We start from the raw sequence: 10,356 nt of genomic DNA, 5'->3' as shown, positions 1-10,356 counted from the left end.
ACTTTTTTAAAATTAATTTTTATTGGAGTATAGTTGATTTACAATGTTGTGTTACTTTCAGGTGTACAGCAAAGTGAATCAGTTATACATATATCCACTCCGTTTTAGATTCTTTTCCCATATAGGCCATTACAGAATATTGAGTAGAGTTGCCTGTGCTATTCAGTAGGTTCTTATTCGTTATGTATTTTATATATAGTAGTATGTATATGTCAATCCTGATCTCCCAATTCATCCCCCCTTTTCCCCCTTGGTAACCATACGTTTGTTTCTATATCTGTGACTCTATTTCTGTTTTGTAAATAAGTTCATTTGTACCATGTTTTTTAGATTCCAGATATAAGTGATATCATATGATATTTGTCTTTCTCTGTCTGACTTACTTCACTCAGTATGACAATCTCTAGATCCATCCATGTCACTGAAAATGGCATTATTTCATTCTTTTTTTTATGGCTGAGTAATAGTCCATTGTATATAGGTACCACGTCTTCTTTATCTGTTCATCTGGCGAGGGGCATTTAGGTTGTTTCCGTGTCTTGGCTATTGTAAATAGTGCTGCAATCAACATTGGAGTGCATGTATCTTTTTGAATTATGGTTTTCTCCGGATATATGCCCAGGAGTGGGATTGCTGGATCATATGGTAGCTCCATACTGTTCTCCATAGTAGCTGTACCAATTTACATTCCCACCAACAATGTAGGAGGGTCACAGGTACTTTTTAAAGCGAGAATTAGATGGGTGCATGGTTCACAGTAATGTTAGCTGTTCTAGACCTAAACCTAAAGATTAGCTGTTCTAAACCTCGTTTGGAGGTTTCTAGAGATAGTGGAGAATGGAGGCAGAACTCTGCCCCACGTCAGATTCCCTGGAGGTCTTGCAAAGTACAGATTCTGGTTCAGTAGGTCGGGGTAGGGCCTGAGGTTCTGTATTTCTAAGAAGCTCCCAGCTGAGTTGGAGGACCACACTTCATGTGTAGCGAGGCCCATAATGGCCTCACCTGGTCCCATCTAAGAGAATGAAACTGATTTAAGAAGAATGTTTTTCGAAGAAGCCCTCTTTCCTCATGCCTGTTCCTGGGCGTCTCAATTATATTTAGAGAAAGAGCAAAGTTGGCTGTGGAGAAAAGAATGAAGAAATGACCAACGATGCACACTGGGGAGGTGAACAGATACAGATGGCTGGACCTGAGACCTGGGGTTTTTCCAGCTCCAAGAGGGTGCAATTGGACGGATGAGACGCAGAGGGTGTGTGATTGCCTGGAACGGGGTGGGGAGAGAGAACGGGAGCCGGAACGTGGGCCAAGCCCATCCTCTGGGGCCCTTGCCCTCCACTCTTCCCTCTGCTGGAAGCCTCTCCCCAGGTCTCCTCACCATTGAGTTCTCGGTGCAGATATGACCCCCTCAAGAGGCCTTCTCAGACCACCCACCCTAGTGGTGCCCCCTCCCCGCCAGTCCCACTGTCACTCCTCCCTGTTTTCTTTTCTTCGTGGCGCTTACCAGCAGCTAGAATGGCCCGGTCACTTACTTGCCCATGTATTTGTACACGTCTGTTTGCTCCCACTCAAGATGGGAGGCTCCAAGGGAGCGGTGTTCTCTGCTGTATGTACCCCAGTGCCTTGAGCAGGGCTGGGCCCCTCTTGACTAGGTGTTCAGCGAATACTTGAATGAATGAGTGCAGAGGCCGAATCTAGACGGATTGGCTGAGTTCACTGAGGGCTCGCTATGTGCAGAGCGCTGTGCCAGGCCCTTGAGAAAGTGTGGGCTCCCTGCCTCCTAGTAACGTGTAACCCACTTGAGGGCGTGGGGTAGACACATGTGAACACCTGACCAGCAGTGTCAGGTTACAGGGTATGGATGAGCTGGGAGGGAATCGGAGCTGCTGTGGCTCAGGGCACCTGGAGCGCCAGGATCTTGTTAAGTGCAGCGTCCGGGTCCAGGAGCCAGGGTGGAGCCTGAGATGCTGAGACGCTTCGCTGTGGTCAGCGCCCAGGCGATGCCGACGCTGCTGGTCCGGGGATCCTGGTTTTGAGGATGGCGAGGCTTTAAGTGTTTAGAAGAGGGAGCAGGAGCTTACGGCCGAGGCCTCTTGGAGGAGGGTTTGGTAAGGAGGCAGGCCTGGAGGACCGGGGGTTGGGAAGGGGATGGGCAGAGCTGTGGGGCCGGAGGGCAGGGAACAGGCCATGGGGGCTGGAATGGAGGCTGGGAGCAGGGTGAGCAAGGCAAGCCAGGAGGGCGGTGGGGGGAGGAGGGACAGATAGGGAAAAGCCCAGCCACAGCCACGGGGACACACACCCTCCCTCCGCAATCTTCTATTTTTTAAAGGCAGTTCGTAGGAGGATTGAGACACCAGTATACTGCCTTCCTCTGATCTGTCAATTAGTCCAAAACATATTTTCAGAAATGTCAGAACCCAAGGTTGCCCAGCAGGGCACCGCGGAGGTGAAAGGGCAAGCTCTGTGCGGGACGCTGCCGAAGCTGAGGGCGTGCGGGCAGGTGTCCTGCCCCGTGGCCACGTGGCCGGTTCTAACCAGCTGGGGTGGCCATGTGACCTGCCCAAGGGCACCCTTGCCCTTATTTTTTGTTAACCATTTTCACATCTGTCATCCCATTGAGGCTTATGGTGTCCCTATGAGGCGGGGAGGGCAGCTGCCTGTTTTGCAGGCGAGGAAACCGAGACCCAGAGAAGGTTGAGGCCAGCCTGGTCTCACTGGGTGCGGAGCTCACGCTAAGACAGGGAGGAATTCTTCTGCTTCTTTCACACGGTGCCTCTTGCCTCGATGTTCATGCATGTTAACGTGCGGACAGGGTTGGAGACGAGCAGTTCTTCTATCAGAGAAAGCCTCCCAGGAAGTGTGTAGAATGAGGAGCTCTTGGTCACCAGGATGGGACCCTGTCTAGGCTAATGGTCTCTGGGATGCCAGAATATTCTAGAATCTCCCCAGGGTGGCCTTGGCCTCCATCAGCTCCCCCCACCAATGGGAGGGAATTGCCTGTCGCTGTGGCAACTGGCACTGCTTCCCACATGGGGTGGAGACTAAGGTCAGGGCCAATTCCACGCTCCTTCATCCCCTATTATGACTTTTATTTCCCTGGCACATGGCAGCTGCTTGTGTGCAAATGAGGAGACGGGAAGTATTATATTGTGGTTAATGACACTCGAGGAGAGCAATAACACCATTATTAACTCACTTGATTCTTCCCACTTTTAACAGTGGATCCATTTAAAGTGATGGGGGGCATTTAGGGCAAGTTTTCACTTGCTTTCATAAAGCAGGGACTCGCCTGCATTTTCAGATACTTGACCACTCATCAGAAAAGTGGGATTCATGTACCCTTTATCCAAGGGAAGAATTGAGGCAGCTATCAGTCTTCAGGTGTAAAATCCTGGGGTGCTGAGAGTAGCGGGGACCAGGAAAGCAGTGCTGTGGGTACCAGCCCAGATCAAAACAGTCGCTTCCGTGGTCTCCTGTGCTGGGCGTGGCTCAAGCCAGCTGGGCTGCTCCGCTCCCCCCCGGCCCCCCCAGCTTCTTCCTGGCCTCCTCCACGGCTGCTCCTCCTTTCTCTGACTATAGTGCGAGCAGAGGGGCTCCCAAGGCCCTGGGATACCCTCTGGGGTACAGCTGTTCTTTGTCACCCCTTCCCTGTAGGCTGTTTCCAGGCCACCACAACAGTGTGGCTTCAGGAGCTGTCCCTGGGCCTCTGAGTTTGCACTGTACACATCACCCTTAACAGCACGCAGCCCAAACTGCCCCTGGCCATTTCTCGCCAGCATCTACTACCGATTTTAATTTTTGTTCTCTTTCTTTCCCGTCCCCCTCTCTGGCTCCTCACCCCAGCGTGACACACAGTCATTCAGCACAAACCTGTCCCCCTGCCCTCCTGTTAACAGAACTCACCCTCTTCAGATATACTTTTCATCTGAGCAGACCCTTGCAAATAGTCTTCTAGCCAAATGCCGTGCCTGCCCCAACAGGACTCCTGGTGAACAAAACTCTGTTTATTTTATTCCACGAATAAGAGATGCCAACTCTAGTCCCAAGAAAAGGAGCCAGGCAACATCCCAAACTGTGTCCACTCTGTGGGCGCTTCCTATGCTGGGGCCCACTTTCCCTTAATGTCCCCTCTTGCCTGTCCTCGTACCTAGCAACCTTCCTGGCTATTCCTACCTGTCTCTTTTATGTCGTCAGGCAATGTGGCCTTAGAGAGGTGGAAGGGGGCAAGGGTGAGAGGGGTCCTGGGTTGTGTCTCAAACCATGTGGCCTGAAAACCCAGCTTCTTCTAAAATCAATGAAAGAGGATTGTACCGAAGATAGGTTCTCGGCCATGACCAAGTGCCTCTGGGTAGGATTCTGTGCACACCATTTACCATGCTGCTCCCTGTTCCTTCTGCTGGGATGGTGTATGGGTGTTGGAAATAGCTCCCCACGCTGAGGCTACACCATGGCTGCACATCTGTGGGAGTCTCTGTACTCAGTAGGAGACGCTGTCTATTGGGGAATTAATTGATCATCCAGATTACGGCCTGATGGTCAAATCTTCATGCTCCCAGTTCCCTGAGGTCATGGTCTGGATGCTAAGACTCAGGCAGCCTGCCCCATGCCCGCACTTCAGGGGCCCGCTTGGATCTTGCTCTGACTGTGTCCCTCCCCATGGGGAGAATAGTGTCCGGGGCTGAGGGCCTGTGTCCCCCCCAGAGCTTGCCCTCCTTCCATGGCTGTGCATGAGGCCTGCAGTGCAGGATGGAGTGGGGCTGGGGAGAGGGGCGGGATGGGATGCAGGCCTTAGGCCTTCTTTCCACTCTTCCTCCTGAGCCCCGTGATGTTAGAAGCCAGCCTGACTGTTCAGTTTTTACTTTTTTTCTGGACGAATGACTAACACCGAAGCTTCTTCCAATGAACGCAAGACAAGACCACTCCAGCCCCCAACTCTTAACAAAATTAAACAGGTCAGGTCAGTCCTTCTCACTCAAAAGCTTTTGGAGGGGCTTCCCTGGTGGCGCAGTGGTTAAGAATCCACCTGCCAATGCAGGGGACACGGGTTCGAGCCCTGGTCCGGGAAGATCCCACATGCCGTGGAGCAAGTAAGCCCGTGCGCCACAACTACTGAGCCTGTGCTCTAGGGCCTGAGAGCCACAACTATTGAGCCCACGTGCCACAACTACTGAAGCCTGCGCGCCTAGAGCCCGTGCTCCGCAACAAGAGAAGCCACCGCAATGAGAAGCCCACGCAACCGCAAGGAAGAGTAGCCCCTGCTCACTGCAACTAGAGAAAGCCCGTGCGCAGCAACAAAGACCCAACACAGCCAAAAATAAATAAATAAATAAATTTATTAAAAAAAAAAAAAGCTTTTGGAGCTTAGACACACACTTAGAATGAAATCCAAGGGCCCAAAGGCTCCACCCAATTCTGCCCTTGAGCTTTGGTGTTTTTGGAACCGGCTGCCATGTTTGAAGCCCTGCACTTGTGCCAGAAGGCCCCATGGAGAGAGCGGCCTGGGACTCCGTGGGGTCAACCTGCCTCTCGACCCCTGGTCCTGCTGTTCCTCCATGTCCCGCCCCCCCGCCCCCCAGGCCCTGTGGACCCTTCTGCGACACCCAGCCTTGTCCCCGCCTTGGCTCCATTGCTCTTGTAGCTTCCTCTCCTGGGATCACCTTTCCCGCAGAGCCTCACGGTGTTCACACTTCTGCCAATTTCTTCTCCCCACTGACCCTGTAACCACACGGTGACCATCACCCCTTTACCTGCAAGCTTCGTTTTCTTTCCTGTTCCAATTTATATTATACATATTTTATAATATAAGTATTTTTGTTTTCAGGACTGTGCCTGGACATATAAAGTCCTGGATAAGTACTTGTTAAATGAATGAATGAATAAATGAATGGACGGATCCCAGCCATCATGTTCCTTTATCACCTTCAGACTGTTCTGCTGTATAAACAGAGATCTTGCCATACGTCTTTTTATAGATACCTTTGCGAATTTTGGGAAACTAAACATCCACAGTGGATATAGTAACTGACCCCTGTTCTCTCTCTTCTCAGTTTCCTGGGTTACCGCACAGCCTCAGACAGCCAGTGCCCTTCTGCAGCCAGCCTCCGTTTATCACTGGATGCCAAATCCTGTGGGAGGTCGACTCCAGCCTGCCGTGAAGGCGGCCAAACATTCCCCCTTCCTCTGCTGGACCCCGTGTAAGTCCCACGGAGAGGCAGGACACTAGAGAGCGTCCCATTTCTCATTTTGGACTTCCCCCCTGGGCTGTTAGCAGGCTTAAGCAATTGCTTTCACGCTGCACACTGCTTTTGTTCACTTTTGTACCAGGGAGCATTTTCCATCCTTGGCTGGATGATACCATCAATGTGCGTCCATTGCCAGTGCTCCTGGGTGGCTGAGAACAAATTGCTGACCCTCAGGATCTTGAGAAATAATAAACTGGTGGTTTCAAGCCACTACATTTGGAGATAGTTTTTCTACCACAGTATATCATCGAAACAGCTGCAAGCCCACAAGAGTTTGTGCATAATTCTTGTCTGCATTTCCTAACTAGGAAAAATATTTCCAGGGGCCTGACCCACCCCTGACCACATACAACAAGTAGAGCTCTCATCCCTTTGGGCAGAGGATGTGGAATGGGCCAGGTGTATCAGTATTAGGTTCACCTGCATAAGATGGAAAACACAAGATAACAGTAGCTAAAACAAGATAAGTTTTTTCCTCTCTTGTAAAGGAAATCTGAGGATTGGCAATGCCAGGGCTGCTACGGTGAGTCCCTCTAGCTTTTTGCTCTACTATCTTAATATTTGGCTTTCATCCTCAAGATCACCTCACTCTCCAGGATGGCTGCTGGAGCTCCAGCCATTAGGCCTCCATTCCAAGTGGTAGGAAAAAGGAATGACAGAAGGTAAAAAAGCATACCAACTTTCTTTACATTAGCTCTATCAACATCCTTTACATTGCTTTCCCTGAAGACTGAGTTAATATCTCCACTTTGGTCTTATTAACCAGAACCTATTAATTGTGTGGCTGTACTTAGCTGCAAGGGATACGGGGGAATGTAATCATATGTCTCAGCCCATTGTGACCCTTCATAAAACCAAGATTCTGTTGCCAAAGAAGAAAGGGAGGTAATAGGTGACCAAATGAGGATGGAGTTCTGATAGAGCAGGGACAGCAGAGAAGAGGAGGCCTTCTGAGCCTAGGGAACAGAGCCTGGGGTGGCTGTGGGCTGCCATGTCCCAGACAGCTGCAGAAATTGTCTGGAACTTCTCTGCTCTCTCCCGCCCCATGTGCTCCACAGAGCCTGCTTGTGTAGCCTCCTCCTTTCTTAACTCTGCCCCCAGGAACCTCCTACCACCCTGGCTGCCCTGAGGGAAGCAGTTGCAGCCTTTCAGGGCTCTTGCCCCTGTGGGGTCAGGCTCCCTCTTTGTCTTGGGTGCATATCTGCCTCTCAGCGGCACTCAGTACGGCAAGGCGCCCCAGTCCTGCAGCAGCCCCTCCACTGCCCGACTTGAGTTTGATAGTATATTTTTTGGTGACTGTTGGGCTCCTTGTGTTATATTCTGTTGTGCTTGTCTCGTGGAAACCACAGGGTAAGGCCACAACCCTGGAGGGATCCCCCCTGAAGGGGGTTACCTTCCCATTCTCAGTCTTCTGGGGAAGTTGCTTCTTAGGCATGACACTAGGACCCAGAAGTGGCCTCGGACAGGCAGGCAGAAGGGCCCTCCTCCCCCATTCCCTTAGGTGTTGAGAGGTCTTAGTGGGTGGAAGGGGCTCCTGGAAGGAGAAGAAAGATGGTCTCCACCACCAGGGCAGCCAGGACGGAACCGTATCATGGAACCCAAGTTGCGTATGATTAACTCTATTCTGTTTATTTTCTTTTTTCTTTCTGGTGTCCTTGGGCTTCTAATATATTTAAATCTGGTTTAAATGTTTTAAACTGGAATTTGCTGCTGAGTGGGGATGAACAGAAGACTCACGAGTAGGGCTAACGTGTGAACAGAGGAAGAAGATGGGGGTCTCTGCTCCTGCTTCCAACCTCTCCTGGGGGGGTGGGGAGGTGGGAGGGAAGGTCTGTGCTCTCAGCACCCAGCACCCGTCTCTGCAAAGACCGACCACCCATCCCCCAAGCCTTGTCCACCACGACTCAAGATGTCCTTCACTCAACAAGAGTATGGAGGGCCTGCCCTGGGCTGGACGGCCCTGGGTTCTGAGTGTACAGAGAGGGACAAGGCAGGGGAGAGGAAGACAGACAGACCCATGGGACTGAGGTGCAGCTCGGGGAGCGGGGGCAGTGTGAGCCCTCAGAGAAGCTGGCGCTGGACCTCAGTGTTCTGTTTTAACGGAGCTAGCATCTCAGGCTGTACACGAGGGCCGTCAGATTCCCCTGCACCGCGAGCGTTTCACTTGATGATTATCGGTCATCCTGATAAGACAGTAGACAAAGCTCCAATTCTCTTTTGTCCAAGTTACCCAATGTCTATCGTGACTTAATGGAATCTATCCCATATCTAATAATCTAAGCTCTAATATGCTTTGGTGTGTATCAATGTAGTTGAACCATATATGCTGGGATTCGTAGGGGCCGCTGTTTACATCACAAAATTAAGGTCATACCAATAACATTTCTTGCATCTTGCTTTTATTACCCTGTTAGAATCCCAGGGGCAGAGCTGGAACTCACAGACTTGAGTCCTGTGGCAGTTGGTCACCTGAAAATGTGAGGGAAATTCGGGGAGGGGTGGGTCTTCCAGCGGAGAAGACAGATTATTATCAACGGCACACACTTAAGTAGGGAATTATCAGGGAGCTTATTGACCCATAAAGGGGAAGGGGCAGGGCTTGCGCCCCCTGCTGTTCTGGGAGTGGAGCTGGGGGCAGAGGGCTGGAGGCTGCTGGCCAGACTGTAAGTCGTTCAGGAGGCCAAGGATCGCCCCATCTTCGGGGACATGTCTGGTCGCTGATGGCCTACAGGACAGCCCACCTTCCCAGAGCCACCAGGACCATCGGTTTCCCAGCGGAACAGGGCCAGACCCCCAGGGTGGCCAGGACCGCCGAGGATATTGGCGGCCTCTGCCCAGACATGGATGGATGGAGAGGGATCAGCTAGGAGGAGAAAATCTTCCCCTCTTTGCTGTGGATTGTTTCGGGGAACCCAGGGTGTCAGAGAATGGAGATTTAATTTAAATGCCAACTTCTATTGCTAGAAAGTTCTGAGTCAGGTGGGTGGGTGGAGGGCATGAGTAAACACATTTGCTGAGTGGTTGGGTCCCACCAGGCCCTGTTCTAAGCTTTTCACCCGGACAGCCTCATTTCATCCCATAGCCCTGTTGAGGCTGGTGGTGTTGTTATTATGATTCCTTCTTCCTCGGGTGGGGAAACTGAGGCTCAGGGAAGTGACTTGCTCCCAGCTGGCCTGGCCCCCAGGCAGACTCACTCTTGTAGCAGTATCTGCCAGCCCCGGGGACAAAGGGCGGCTGGTTGGCCACAGCTGGGGCCCTGTGCCCTGGGCTCCCACACCTGTTCCTAGAAAGAGGCCCAGGGAGGAACTTGGTTTTCTGGAAATGGCACCAAACTCAAAGTGAAGAGACTGTCTCCGGCTGTGTCCTGCCCGTGACCCCTCTGGACCTCCGTTTCCACATCTGTGAAATGAGGGTTTGCCCTGTGATCTCTGTGGGGTCTTTCTGTCTTAAACATCTCTAATCAGCTGGCTCACACAGGGGAAATAAATGACTGATGAGGAGCCTTGTATTGAATATTTGTTTTCCTACAAACATTTGCATTTCAGGTCTATGGATATCTGAGATAAACAAGGAAATAAGAAGTTGGGAAATTATTATTTGGGAGGTGAGTAGATGGAGGACCTTCAGGTAACTCTGAAATAACCTCATGTAGGGGACCACCCAGCTTCCTTGTGTCTAAGAGATCCAGAGACATTAATGAGGTTACAAATGATCAGAGGGAGGTCACCCTCATTAACAGCAAAGATAAAATGGCTCTACAGATCTCTTAGACATTTGGAATATGCTGGAAAACAGTGAGCGAGTGGCACAGTTATTCAAGTTTCCCTGCTTTGGGTCCCAAGGTACAACTGAGACAGTGTGTAACAGTGTAGAACTGCATGGAATAGTGTCGAACGGTCTGGTACAGTCTGGAACAGTGGAGAGGACTATTCCTGGTCTCGGTCTTGGATCTGCCGTGTGATCCTGGGAATCTCTTGACCCCGTCGGCCTTGATCTCTTCCCCTGCAAAATTGGAGCGATGGTAACCCACCCTGCTGACCTCACAGAGGTAATAGTTATGGGAAACGTCGACAGAAGCATTCAGAGGGACCTGCCCCTTGGAAGAGATTCGTGTTCT

This window comes from Balaenoptera musculus, chromosome 4 (genome assembly GCF_009873245.2).
Source record: "Balaenoptera musculus isolate JJ_BM4_2016_0621 chromosome 4, mBalMus1.pri.v3, whole genome shotgun sequence".
In the NCBI taxonomy this organism is placed as follows: domain Eukaryota; kingdom Metazoa; phylum Chordata; class Mammalia; order Artiodactyla; family Balaenopteridae; genus Balaenoptera; species Balaenoptera musculus.
Note: the sequence above shows the minus strand (reverse complement) of the source record.